The 12358-nt window shown below is 46.4% G+C and overlaps 1 protein-coding gene across 1 annotated transcript in view; it reads right to left on the bottom strand.

Moving 5' to 3' along the window:
* The window catches only part of TMEM114 (transmembrane protein 114), a 797325-nt gene that overhangs the window by 532758 nt on the left and 252209 nt on the right, over positions 1 to 12358 (bottom strand). The window lies entirely within an intron of this gene.

The following is a 12358-nucleotide window of genomic DNA, read 5'->3' as shown; positions in this document are numbered from 1 at the left end:
AGGTGGTGCTTCCGCGTGAACGCCGATTGAGCCTGATCTGTGCAGCCCACCAACCCGATCAGAAGCCTGACATCGAACTCGCCTGAAAACCTGGCAGCAACTTTCCCAGCGATATTGATGGAGAGGTACGTACCCGCGGGTAGGAAGAAGGCGCTCTCATCACAGTTCATCTCTACTATAGTGTTAAAGACTCGCTCTCCAGCGGGTTTCTGATGCTGTTTTTGTTATATCAGGTCCCGAGATGGCACAACTGTGGCTCCTGGTTACTGCTGGCCTGCACCGTTGCACTCTGATACCTTTGGGTCAAGTTTGCGCTATACTTTTTATGTGATTAAAATTTCCTTCTCCTCTGGCCACCCCCCATTGCTCCTCTCTCTCCCAGTGTTCACTCCCCCACACTTTCGTCCGTTGCTCCCTTCTTCCTTCCAAGCTGGACTGTGCAGTGCAGAGGGCAGTTAACAAGGCTTGGAATGCAGGGAACCTCGGGGTTTGCCGGTGGAAGACCGCTTGTCTGTGATGTTGATGCCAGGTAGGTACAAGGGATACTGAGCCAGGCGGCGGACGGTAGGAGTTTTGAAATATTTTAAAATAAAAAAATGATTTTATTAAAAGTTCCTTTACTGTTACTCCTGTGCCCACTCTCCATTTTTCCTCTCTCCCCCAGTGATTGCTCCCCCACCCTTTCATCCGTTGCTTCCTTCTTCTTTCCTTCATTTTCGTTTTTTTTTTTTACATTTATTACTAAAAAGGGGGTTATTTTACAATTTATTAGGTTTAACTGGTGGCTGCCTTTTACTGCCGAACCGCTCTGAGGCGCTCAGATCCCTTTGGGTCGAGTTTGCGCTATATACTTTTTCATTTACTTAAAATGTCATTCTCCTCTGTTACTCCTGTGTCCGCTCCCCATTGCTTTTGCAGGTCTCACATTACTAAATGTTTGCGCTATTGGTGTTTCATTATTTGTAGCAATGCCAATAGCTCAAACTTTTACAAAAGCGAGACCTATTGCATTGCAAATGCTTGTTACATTCTGTGTTTGAAAATACCACTTTTAGAAAGTAGGTATTTTCTTGCCTAACCATCCAGTGTGCCTCTGCTAGGTTTGTGTATTGCATGTCTGGCTTTTGGATGACAGGGGCTAGAGAGGGGTAGTGGCTCCAGAAGTCTGATGAGTCAGGGCTGGGCTGAATAGACCTGGGCTGCATTTAGAGTAAGATGAGGAGATTTCCTTTCACCTGAATGGGCCTGGACTGCCTTCATACCTCCTGCCAGGAAGCTGCACCAGTGAGGAGAGAACTGGTTTTGGCTGGGTACAAAGAGGGGCCCAGACACCAGACATTTAGATCACCTCTGGGAAATCAAGAGGAACCTTTGCCAAGGAGAAGAGCTGGATAAGCTGAGGAGGAACACTGCCCCTGTGATGTTTGCTGTCTGGGGTTGGCCTGCAGTGGCTGCTTGCTGCCAAGTTAAGGAGAAAAAGGACGTTGCTGTTTGCTTTGCCACCCGCTTGAAGAAGGAGATCTCCAAGGGCTTGAAACTGAGCTGGCCTACTGTTCTGAAGTCTCAGGGCGCAAAGACGTTATCCCTTCTGTCTTTCTGCATCTGGAACTGCTGTTTCAGCTGCTACAAAAAAAAATTGCAACACTGACGCCGGCGAGCGACGCCATAACCTGCACAGAAGGCGTAGGCACTGCTCGTGAAGAGCACGATGCACCACCCCGACTTGCACCATAGGCCCGATGCCTGCTGACGCCGTGCCGCATCCACTCCGAAGCTATCAACAAGGCTTCTGCCTGCACCAGAGCAGAGGACACCGCTTGTGACTTCCACGACGCACCGTCCAAACTCTCACTGCAGCCCCAACTTCACTGACGCTGTGTTTCATCAACGCGAAGCCGATCCTCAACATGGGTGACTCCCGAATTCATCAACATCACACCGTCGTAAGGAACATCTCACCTCCCCTGCACTGCAGTAAGGAACAGAGGCATCACCTCCCCTGGGGTCGTAAGAAACCGATGCCCCAGGTGCCAACGAAGCATCACCTCCCCGAGCACCGGGCTCCGTGCACCGTCTTTGCTTTCATCAATTCCAAGGTACTGTTCTTTGTGGGTCTGCTTGACTCTGGCCCGACGCCGCGCACCTAGTGGTCGGCGCCGTTCTTTGGAATTTTCATCTTTCACGATGTCGTAATAACTCCAGGTGGAGTTATTTGTTGCTAGAAACTTTATTTGAGTGAATTACCTATTTTTAGTACTGTATATGGATTTTTGACATTTGGTCTTGTTTTGGTTTAGATGAAGATTTACTATTTCTGTAAACTGATGTGGTGCCCATTTGTAGTGTTTTCACTGAATCACTGTACGTGTTCACAAATGCTTTACACACTGCCTCTGAGATAAGCCTGTCTGCTTGTGCCAAGCTACCAAGGGGGTGAGAAGGGTTATTTCAGGAGTGTATCCTCCTTACCCTGACTAGAAGCAAGGGTCTCTATTTAGACAAAGGTACCTACCTCTGCCAACTAGAGACCCCCATTTCTAACATTGATGGTCAGCGGTGGGATACTGGACTTGCATTTGTGATTTACATACAGTGATTGGTATAAACTACTAGTAAGTGCAGACCATTAGGCAACCCCATACATTTTTGTAGAGTTTTTCCTTGGAATTTTTTTTGCATCTTGAGAACTGTCAGTTTTCACCATGAGCAAAGCAGCATCACTTGTATCTGTGGATATTGAATTTGAAGAGGAGAGGGTTGATACCTACACTGTGCCACAACTTAAAGCCATCTGCAAAAAATTAAAATCTCAGTGAGAGGCCTTACCAGAAAGGAGGAGTTCCAAAAGGCGCTGATGATCTGGTTGAAAGCAAGAAATGCCAGTGGGCAGACCAAGGAGCCTCTGGTGGAGGGGGATAATTTAGAAGGGCAGCAGGATGGGCTAGTGGGCATAACTGAGGGGAGGGTGCCCTCCAGGGTGGGCAACAGTGTATCTTCAAAGGGTCTGTCTACAGAGGAATAGGAGGACAGGGAGAGAAGCAGAGTTCATGAGGTGGAGCTTGCTAAGCTCAAGTTGGGGAGCCAGGGTGACTTAGCGAATAAGAGGTTGGAGTTGGAGAGCAAGAAATTGACAATGGAAGAGAAGAAGATGCTTTTAGAGCATAAGAGAGTGTTGAGGGAGTAGGAGCTGAAAGCAAAGAGTCTAGAAATTGCTCCCTCTGGTGGCAAAACACCATCAGTGCCCGGGGAACAAAAGTATACATTCCCAAAGATGTTATCAAAGATTTCATGAAGCATGAGGACATTGGGCAGTGGTTTAAGGCCTATGAAATGGCAATGAAGTCCCACTGGGTCCCTGAGAGAGATTGGAGAGAGGGGTTGTGTGGCCGCTTCATAGGTGAAGGGAGGGAGACCTTACTAGCTTTGCCCACTGAGGATCAGATGTCCTATGCCCCCAATGAAGGAAGCCTTGATTACCAGGTATGGGTTGACCCCAGAGCTGTATAGGCAGACATTTAGGAACTGCAAGAAGCTGAAGTCAAGAACTTGTGTGGAGTATGTATCTTATTTTTGCAGAGCATTGGTTGGATGAGTGAAGGGTAGCAAGGTAACTGACTTGCAGGGGCTCTATGATTTCTTTGCATGGGAGCACTTGTCCAGTAGTTGTTTTCCAGAGCTACGCCAGCACCTTCTTGATAGTAAGCTGACTGACCCCAGGAAGCTTGCAGTGGAGGCGGACCGCTGAGTCAGTATCAGGGTCCACAAAGGTCTTGTGGGAGACCCCGCCAAAGGTGGGCAGGATCCCCAGTAGAAGAGTGGGCGGACAAGGGCAAACAAAAGGTGTTCCAAAAATGGCCCCAAAGTAATCCCCACGGGAACCAAGGTAAGGGTTCCCAGACTCCCACTGAAAAGAAAGCATGAGTCCCGCCAGGTAAGCCTGTTCAGAGGGGTCCCAAGACCTGTTTTAATTGTGGTCAGGTGGGCCACTTCAGGGGACATCCTAGGTGTCCCAAACCGGTTACCACTGCACCCACTGGTGTACTGCCCCAGAAACTGGCTAGTGCAGCCTTGGAGGAGCCGGGTGCCCAAGGTGGGTGGGGTCCCGCAGAACTGTCCCTGGTCTCTTTAGGAGAGAGTGAGATGGTCCCAAGGACTCATCTGCCTGATAACACTAAGAAGTACAGGCAGCGGGTGACCATCAATGGCCATAGTGTGGAGGCTCTGAGAGACACTGGAGCCAGTGTGACAGCTGTCAGTTGTTGGCTGGTGTCTGAAGAGCAGGTGGTTCCCAACACATTGTACCCAGTAGTTGCCGCTGACAACTCAGAGTGCCTCTGCAAAGTGTCACAGGTTCCCTTTGAGTGGGACAGGCTCAGGTACCTTGAGAGTAGCTGTGAGAACAGCCATGCCTGTTGACTGTCTGCTGGCAATGATTTGTAGAGCTCTCCTTGAGCGAAGGTGGAGATGTTGGGTCTGCCTGAGTGGGCATGCATGACCACTCGGTCAATTTCAGCCGGCAGTGGCGGCTCCTCCATAGGGGGTTTGGGCATCGCCCCACTGGTTTCTCGCAGTGTAAGAAGCAGAAACATATAATGGTAAAATCTACCATTTTATGTTTCTGCTTCTCGCACTGCCAGAAAGCAGAAGTGCCTGCTTGGGGGCGGGAGGGTGGGCGGTCCTGCTCAAGGGCAGGGGGGGAGTGGCTTACCCACTGTTGTGGGAACTGACTGTTTGGTCAGCCCTGGAGCCGACCAAATAGTTAGTACCCACAACAGTGGGTAAGCCACTCCCACCCCTGCAATCCAGCAGGACCACCCACTCTCCCTTTTTCACTATGTAGGCTGCTGCATGCAGCCTACATAGAGAAAATGGCACGGCTGAGGCGCTCTCCACTGCTCCTCACCAATTACAACGCTGCCATTGCAGCGTTGTGATTGGCTCCCATGTTAAGTCGTGGCGGCGGCATCATGACTCGCAGGCCGCAAGTCCACCGGACGCGACTGGTTTTCACTGAGTGTAGAGGCCGAGAAAGCCACATAATGATCTTTGGTCCAGGCACAGATTCCCTTCCGCAATGCTTCCGGCTGCTTCTCAGGCGAGGATTGGGATTGTTTACAAGGATGGCAGAGGGAGCTGTGTGGGAACCTGATGATTGAAATTCACCGCGCGCTGATCTCTCTGGGTATTGGGTAAGATTCACCATTGATCGATATCAGGGAACGCTGCTGTCCTACGGATGCTGCATGAATGCATTATTGTAGGATTGTGAGAGCAGATCTTGTTTGGATGTTCTGTCTTTGTTCTATCACTTTCCTTCTTCGAGGAGTATTGATCTGGGTATGTTTTTTTTCTGTGAAAATCTTTTTATTTAATTTTCAATGCACTATACTCAACAACAAAAGAAGGGCAGTAGCGTGTTATCATGGATCATATCGGCATTAGCGTGAAAGTCAATAAACATCTTGGTGGGGGAGGTGAGGTCCCAGGTGGAGGCCAGAGAACAAGAGACTCACACCAACATCAGACAGACACAGTCACTCCAGTGCCTTAGAAAGATTACTGAGCAGAGGGAACCATCAGTAACCATCAAGGGAACCCACTGGTGGTGGAGGGAGATAGAGGACTTGGGAGGAGGGTGCCTGTTTATCCAGCTCAGTCACAGTTCCGGACAACACAGAGGAACCTGCATGGTCTGGCGTTGGTGCGTCCTGGTCTGATTAGTCACCCCGGTCCGTGTCCTGATTACCCAACCTGTCCAATATGTTAACGCAGATCCAAGGTCACACTTTGTGTTGTTATCACTGCAAAAATTGCCCCCGATCTATGTATGCCGTAGTGAATTTCAACCTCCTCCACCAACATAAAGGTGCAGTTTAGAAATAGGTCTTCCGGTCGGCATCCACATCAGACAGTCTCTGCACGCCAGCGGGCTATGGCAGGGCTAGGAGTTGACTGCGATAACAGAGGGCTTGTTTGGTGCTCCACATAGTTTCTTGCTTCTGTTTAACCAGCTGTTCTCGGATGTGTTCCACATTGCCTTGTACATCGTTATTCGTGATATCGGACATGTATTAGGAAGTGGGTACATATGAGGATTCATGTGAGTTGCTTTCATGAGTTGCTTTGTCTGACACTAGTATCTAGTGAGAAAAATTTAAGTGGGTGCTTGGCCGCGCATGGCTAGTATGCAGGATTAGGGGTGGCTGCTATTGACTGTAGGCATTTCCAACCAGCACAGAGGACAATAGAGTGGTCAGTTCAAACCGTGGACACAGTACAAAATTGGTGACACTCATCCTGAACTTTTACGCCACACTACTTTCTAATGTCACCAGCCGCCACTGGCTTGTAGGAACACATTTGGGGACGCGTATGGCAGCATTTTACATTAATTTAGAAACGATTAATTTGGAGAGTCACAGCTGAAATTGGTTAGTTGTGGGTGAAAAAGAACAGAAAATTCTTGTTCTGACCAAATTTTATACTCCTTTGTTTCTAAAAAAAAATGCATTAGCACACTATTTAGTGCCTAATTTGTTAAACAATATTGGAAGGCCTACGTGGGCACCACAGAATGCCTAGGTTACATAATACCAAGGCCACCTAGTTAGAATTTAATCGCATTCCTCTTTATTTCACCGCTTTTCAGTTGTTATCTCTTCATCCCAGTCTTGCAAATATTTTTCATAAATGCTTTCTGCCTTTGTGTTTCTATTTTTTTCTCTTCCTCCTTCTTTCTCCCTTTTCCTGCTATTCTCATTCTTGCTCTGACGTGAAGCCTGAGTCTCGATGACCACCATATCCACCCATCTGCACAAATTAAGTGCTTCGGCTATGACTCTCCAAATTATTCCGTCAATCTAAAGCAATTTATTGGCATAGGTTAGACACAATAATGTCAGAGAGTATAACCCTCACTAAACTTTAAGAGACTGAGGGGCATATGTACAAGCCCCTGTCTCCACGGAAACATCACTTTTCCGATGTTCCTGTGGCGATAGGGTTTTGCGAGTCATGATGCCGCCGGCCGCGACTTAACATGGGAGCCAATCACAACGCTGCAATGGCAGCGTTGTGATTGGTGAGGCGCAGCGGAGAGTGCCCCAGCCGCGCCTTATTCTCTATGTAGGCTGCATGCCGCAGCCTACATAGAGAAAAAGGGAGAGTGGGCGGTCCTGCTCAAGTTCATGGGGGGAGTGGCTTACCCACTGTTGTGGGTACTGATTGTTTGGTCGGCTCCAGTCAGTACCCACAACAGTGGTTAAGCCACTCCCTCCTGCCCTCGAGCAGGACTGCCCACCCTCCCTCCCCCAACCAGGCATTTCTGCTTTCTCGCAATGCGAGAAGCAGAAACATAAAATGGTAGTTTTTACTATTTTATGTTTCTGCTTCTCGCACTGCAAAAAAGCAGTGGGGCGATGCCCAAACGCCCCTATGGAGGAGCTGCCACTGCTACAAGCCTTTCTATTTAAACAGGGCAAATCTCCCCAACCTCCTCAATCCACTGCTTGCTTCCTCCTATCTACTGGGCTTTATAATAATAGGAAGAAGATGGGTGAACAAATGGACTTGGAGGCCCTGATCACCTCGCACACCAGTTCCCCATTCACAGCCATGGGCTAAAGGTAGCCTTATTCGCAGGTATGGTCTAGCGGTCCAGAGGGCTCCTCCTTCCATTAAAGAAAAATCTAGACTTCCAGCTCCACTTAATTCAAAAGTGGCATTCCTTTCCAGCACTTGTTTCACACACAAAATATACACGTATATGAAAATGCATTCTTTTATTTGTAGTTGTATTTTACATGGTACTGCCTTTGGAGCTGGGGAACTAGGGACCAGATATACGACCATTCCATTTTGCTAGTCGCAAATAGCGACATTTTGCAACTCGCAATTTGTGACACGCAAAATGGAATGTACTACAGTGTCTCAGACACTGTTTGTGATTTCTAATGGGGTCGCTAAAGACCTACCTCATCAATTTTAATGAGGTAGGTCGAAGTTTGTGACCCCATAGGAATCTCACATATCACAGGGATGGTGGCCTGCTGGGGACAGCAAACCACCATGTGTGTGTTTGGTAAAATGGGATTCATTTAAAAGAAAAAATGAAAAGTTTGCTTTTCATATTTTTAAGGTCAGGCAGTGGTCCATGGGAAAAAATAGTCTTGCATACATTCACGAAGGATAAGGTGTCCCAAAGGGGTCCCTTCCCATTTGCAGATGGCTTACCACCTACTTGAAGTTGGTGGTAACTGCAATTGTTTTGTAACTGCATTTGCAGTCGCAAAACAATCATACATCTCTCTGCGACTCGCTACTAGGAAGGGACGCCCTTGGCACGCCCCTTCCTTATAGCGACTCACAAACCCAATTTTGCGAATCGGTTATAGGTTACCGACTCAGAAAATAAGGGTTGTACATGCTATAACCATTTTTCCTGATTGCAACTGCTAAAAACGTTGTATATCCGACCCCAGATTCAAGTCTCAACGTCGACTCAACATCCTGTGATTCCGGGCAAATCACATAATCTCCCCATGCCTACCAAGAATGAATGTGTCCTTGTGTAATGTAATTAGTGCTCATGTAAAGCGATCCAATACCTTCTGGTCAACGTTGCGCTATACAAAACTGCAAAAAGGAGCGCTGTCAATAACGTTTGTTAGTTCCAGCTCCGCTATACCAACTTTATGTTATCATCCTTTGCAGGATAAAAAGCTTAGATAGCCACAACGAAATCTGAACATGTGGCCATCAATTTGCCCACATATTTCCATTATAGAAATGTTCATCCACTGAGCTGTATAAATGACCATATCTTCTGTCCAAGTGCATAATCTGGTAGCATAACTCTGAAGTGTTCTTCTGTGTGTATTGAGCAGGGCTCAGTATCCGATACTCATGAATTAGCTCAGGTGGTTAATGTCTGGTGTTTACAATGTGTGATGTGCAGGTCATGGGTTCAAATCCTAGTACAAGTGCAGTTCATGAATTCGTTACACAGATCTAAGTGTACCACGTAGGTCACAAGCTCCAACCTGATTACAATAGCTCAGTGGATAATGCACACACCATGAGAACTTGTGTGGAATGGGCATGTGCTAAGTTTAAATCCCTACATGATGAACTCAAGGATTCATTCTTCTCAAGGGCAATAGAGTGAGTGCGACTGAGTTGGGTAGTGGATAACTTCTGTTACTAAACACAAATAAACTGTTGTGTGTTGTGTTCTATATTCTCCTACGTTTTGGGATTATTTAGAGTTTTACTGAGCGGGAATTGTACAATAAGTCAGGGGAGTCCCGCCCCATTAAAATCGTGGATTGCCCGTCTCGTCTAAGTTTCAATGCTGACCTGGGTCAAAAATAGGAAGGATTCAAAAAAGTTACTGTTCCCATTTTAATTCCCATAGGAATGTTTGCTCTCTGATACAGAATAAAAAGCTCAACAAATAGGTTCTTAAGTAGGGACATCAAACCTCTGGGAAGCATCATGGGCCGACAACGATGCTTGTCAGGGTAGATTCTCATGTTCTGCAACTTCAAAACCAGGTCCATGGATCCAATGAGAGGCCCATCACATGATCTCAGGCTTGACGCAGGTTTTCAAACTCTATATTTGGGTCCACTAACCACAAACAAATCGCAGTGCAGGGCCTTAGGAGTTGTCTGTCAATGGTGGGTTGGGTGCTTGGCCAGTCTGTAAACCAGGCCATGCTGCTACCCCCAGCTGCACACGTCCAGAAGCAATGCCCAGTAGGTATTAGCTACCTGCAGACCAGCTGGGATTGGCCACCTGCAGGAGATTTGGTGCAGGCTCTGGCCTAAGGCTGAGCCCTGCGACTACACTTTGCTGCACATGGCAGCATAATCCTATGATATTCTACTCATCTTGGAAGCAAATTATAAATGGACCTTGGAGTCATTTGAAATTCTCTGTGCTTGATGGCCCTCGTAAGACTTCTTCTTAATATTAGCCCTTAGGAAGACTAGGCGACGAGGTCGGACTTCATGGAACACATGTTGGCTAAAAGCTTCTCAATGAAAAGAACAGAACATGTCCACATGTAGGAGGAATCTTGATGAAATCTAGTTCATGTATTATGAGTGTGCTTGAGAGGACTTTAAATACAATAATTCTGACACTGTCCCATACGGTATTTGGCCTTGAAGTCATTCAATACATTACAGGTTTTTGCATTGTCAATTCACATTAATGGGATTATCCTTTTAAGGTCTTCGTGTGACCCGCAATTGTAAGGCAAGAAGTTAACAGGTGTACACTTGCCACAGTAAAGACACTTTCTTCAAGGCCCTATGGACAACTCTTAGTAGTTTATTAAAATATACTTTACACAATCCTGGGATTGGCATAATGGCATACATCCTTACAGCAATGCTTACACCAATATGACATAAACCACCCCTAATCAGGACAGTCCTAGATTCTACATTATTCAATAGTCTGCAATGCCTCAAAGTCTTTAATCAAGTTCTGGAAATAAACATTGGCACTTTATAAACCTCCTCCCTAAATAAAATATGCCTATAGCAGAGCATTTCAAATATTTAATATGGGCATGTGTTTTAATACCCACTGGTGGATAATCATGCTTGCCTCCAGGACTTGCTCTTTTTCCATTCTATGGACCCACACTTACACTCAGTAACTCTATGATGCATATGACTACGATGTTATCAGTTATGCCATTAATTGTGTCATCAATGATGTAATTTGAGATGTAATCAATGATGTTCTTTAACATGTCATGGGTTATGTAATATGTTAGGTCATAAGCAATGCATGACGGGGTGCAAGTTATAGTTAGCTCAGTCACTTTTACGTGGTGAATTTCAGTGGCGTTTTGTTTTTTAAACATTAGGGGCCCGATTCACAGAACCAAAATTCTAAAGTTACTACTCATGGTATTCACAGACTGCACTTACAACTGTCCTAAGTTTACGTCTGCACTCAGGCCGGAATTTCCGCACCCAGAACGGAACTCCACACCCGGAGTGGAAGCTCCACACCCGGAGCGGAATTTCCACCATTGGGCCGGAATCTCCAACTCAGGATCGGAATACCCACAATGCATCAGATATAGACAATTAACACCAGATTGTGGGTATTCCGGGCCGAAAGCGGAGATTCCGGCCCAATGGTGGAGATTCTGCTCCGGCTGTGGAGCTTCCACTCCGGGTGTGGAGCTTCCACTCCGGGTGCAGAAATTCCGGCCCGAGTGCGGACGTAAACTTAGGACAGTCGTAAGAGCATTCTGTGAATATCATGAGTAGTAAGTTTAGGATTTTGTCTCAGACTGGTTCTATGAATCGGGCCCAGGGTTTTCTTATTTCAACATCTAACTATAAAATCACAAAAATCTTTGTTTTTTCCAGAGAATACATATATATATATGCACATACACACACACACACACTCTGGAGAATGTTGAATTTTGCCTCAAAAAAGCATCCATGTTACTTTCACAGACAGAACTCACGGAAGGGTGGCATTAGTAACGTGGAGGTGGTGCTCTTGTTTTTCAGGAAGTATTCCCCATCTGCTTTATCTGACCACAGGCCAGCACTAGGGTGTGATTAGGGTTATATTCATTCCTAATCAAAATGACAGTTTTGCCAGATTGTGTTGACAGCGCTTCCAACTCAAGGATGCTGTTCATCCATTTTCCTGTAAAGTAGTTTCTACTCATATATAATGGAGCTTGAATCTGAGAAGGACGTTTTGCAATACTTTCAGCTCTACATTTTTAATTTCTGTCAATACCACATTAGGTCCTTATTGTTCCTGATTTTTGTCCTTGAAGTTTCATTTATTTGCAGCTGTTTTTTCTACTCTTTCTTAGTAGTATTAGTGTCTTACTTCCCAACTTTATTGACGCTATTTAACTTTAATCAAGAACTATTCATATTGTCATAGAGGTTTTTTTTGCATTTGTGGCATTATTCCTCCTAACTGAGACCGTCTTTAGGAGATATGTAACATCTCTCACATGTATGTTAAATGCAGGATACTTGGCTACTGGGGGAAGTCCTCCTTTCTTCAGCAATCACGAAGGCAAAAAGAGAGAACTTCAATGTATCCGTCCCTTGTCACTGACACTTGCTCCAATTCTAGGTCATCTGCAGTGGCGGTGCATCCATTGCGGCGTTGGGGTGTTGCCCCACTAACACAGCATGGCCACATTCTTCCTCGTTGAAATCGTGCCAGCGGAGTCAGTCAGGATTTGTCGCTGAAGGGGGTGGGCAGGGCAGCACTGCAGGGTTGGGTTTGTGTTGTTGACTGAGTGAGAGCAGCGCAGCAGGGCAGGCTCAGTGTGCATGTTCGGGTTTCGGCG

This window comes from Triturus cristatus, chromosome 10 (genome assembly GCF_964204655.1).
Source record: "Triturus cristatus chromosome 10, aTriCri1.1, whole genome shotgun sequence".
NCBI lineage: Eukaryota > Metazoa > Chordata > Amphibia > Caudata > Salamandridae > Triturus > Triturus cristatus.
Note: the sequence above shows the minus strand (reverse complement) of the source record. Positions and strands in the feature narration are given on the sequence as shown.